Consider the following 2,314-nt stretch of genomic DNA (forward strand, 5'->3'; position numbering starts at 1 on the left):
TGTGTGTGTATGTGAATTATCTTTTAGCACGAACATCTGAAGGAAGGGAGAAATGTAGAAAATGTTATGTACACACACAGAGCATCAGTAAACAGTGCATCCTTTATACAGGGTTCTTCCATAGCGCGCTGTACTTGGCATTGGTATCCTTGTAGGTAGAGTGGTACTCCAGCTGAATTACGGGATCTTCAGAGGGAAGATTGTGGTTGTGATTTTCATATAAAGAAGTGCTGCGAAGAGCCATAAGGTAATTAGGAAGCTGGAGGACTCCCCTGAAGGGAATGTTACTGTATTGAATGGCTCATTTCATCTATAATTAAAATTGCAAAAATGTTCCCAAACATTTAGACGTAAAGATGACATAAGGAGAGAATTTACACTTGGTATGAAAACACTGCATTAGAACTTTTGATGAAAAGGATTCACGTAAAGGGAACTTAACGTTGTGTATCAGGAAGGACTGGGTTAAAGAGACGAGTGGCTTGTAGAGAAATTGTATGTGGTGTCATCCAGTTATTTCTGAAGCTTAACCAAGGAGGGTAAGCAAAACCCAGTTACTCTAGTCAGTCCTTGAATGAGGAGTTACTGGGTGATCTGTTGAAAGGATGAAACTTCTGTCCTGTCCAGCAGGATTCAGCATGTTGCAAAATGTATTTAGAAGAATTTTATATTTCTGTTTAATAGCTGGGCCTGACTGGATAGGGCATAATGTGTTTTTGAGGAATGACAAACCTTGAACTGTCAATATTTGCTTTCCAACCCTTGCTTTTAGTTATTAAAATAATACTATAATGCTGTTTTTTCCCTCCCTATTACTTCTGACAAGGTTTTAGACCTATTGATACAAGAACCAATTTGGGACCTGTGGAGGTCTGTTTATTTTTTATTATTTTTATTTTTTTAAACCAAGCTTTATCAAGAGCAGTGGTGGCACGTTCACATGTTTCATTAGAAAGGAGTTGTGGCAAACACCACTGTTAACCAGAGCCACTCCTGGCTCCGTGTTGGGTTGTGTTTCACAGTTTTAGAACCATTGCTGCCTGTAATTTAAAAGCTTTCCATGAAATCCTGGTGGTTGTGAGAATACTTTGCTTACTGGTCTTAGATGTGCTGATGTTAGCACCTAAACAATACTGCTAGATTACCAATGAAGCTGAAGTGATAAATGCTAGTTTTTGAAAGGATAGGTGTTGGACTATGTTTTGAGTATTTAATATTAACTATGTAAAGAAATGTTGGAGCTGGCTTAAGTATTAGGCCAACTTAAATAGGAGCTCTTGGTTTTATCACGAGGTCTCTGCCTTCCAAAAACATTGTTGGATGGAAAAATCATCTTAACTGTTCACTGTTGTGCGGTGTAACCTTGTGTTTTTAGCATCACTCATGCCCTGTTTTTCCTTCTTGGGAAAGTCAAGTCCATCATCTGTTTTTATGCTTGCTTCATTTTTTTTTTCCTTTTATCTGCTTTGTTTCTGCAGCTGCAGTTTGATGTTGCATAGTGTCCAGCAGCAGTCTCACGCTGTTTTTGCCACAGGGCAGTGCCTTGGTCAGTTCTGCTTGTGATGCCGTGTTGTGAACTGCATCGGAGAGTTGAGCAACTGCAAAGAAAACTGACTTTGCCACATAATTTTTTAGGCAGATCAGTTCTTCTGTCTAATTTGCTGCACAGCTGACGGCTGGGTCTCGTGATGTAACATCTCAAATCAGTGTAGCTGCTGCATGGTCCAGACGTTTTGTAATGACAAGCCCTAAGCTTACCTGGAAATAAGGACAGGTCATTTAGAGCCAACTCTTCATAGACCTGCAGCAAATTCTTTGCTAGTGGTCTGGCAATCTCTAGACTAGATGTTCAAACCCACCATATTAAGACCAGTGTTCTCTATATGAAATACATAAACATAAGAGGTGACAGGGTAATTGTCAACACTGTACTTGCTCTTGATTGTAGTAAAGCTTCCAAACGCTTGCAAAATGATGTGTAAGCAGCTGCTTAAGGAACAACCTGCTGTGGCACATTGTAAGGAGTTTTTTTTCTGTGGCTAGGAGCCTTTTGTGGCAGATGAATACATTGAACGCCTGGCATGGAGAACACCTGGAGGAGGTTCCAGAGGTGGAGAAGCATTTGATCCAAAAAGGTAAAATAAAATTGCATAATGGTCAAAGCGAATGTATCTCTAATTGTACTGTTTTATTACACATATAACAAAAAGCCTGTATGTAGTGCTGGTGTGTGTCCAAGGAGGTTTTCATTTGGGAGAATTGCTAGAATTTGTGACCATGAGCCAATTACTCAGAACCAATTATTCAGTAACAA

At 39.6% G+C, this 2,314-nt stretch overlaps 1 protein-coding gene across 1 annotated transcript in view; it reads left to right on the forward strand.

Moving 5' to 3' along the window:
• Nucleotides 1-2,049: 2,049 nt before the first annotated feature.
• EXOC5 (exocyst complex component 5) overlaps nucleotides 2,050-2,314 on the forward strand; it is an 18,084-nt gene continuing 17,819 nt past the window's right edge. The window contains exon 1 of the mRNA XM_009331335.1: nucleotides 2,050-2,135. The gene's annotated coding sequence lies outside the window, so the exon portion shown is untranslated. The remainder of the gene's footprint in view (nucleotides 2,136-2,314) is intronic.

The sequence above is a fragment of the Pygoscelis adeliae genome, unplaced genomic scaffold, assembly GCF_000699105.1.
Source record: "Pygoscelis adeliae isolate BGI_AS28 unplaced genomic scaffold, ASM69910v1 Scaffold199, whole genome shotgun sequence".
NCBI lineage: Eukaryota > Metazoa > Chordata > Aves > Sphenisciformes > Spheniscidae > Pygoscelis > Pygoscelis adeliae.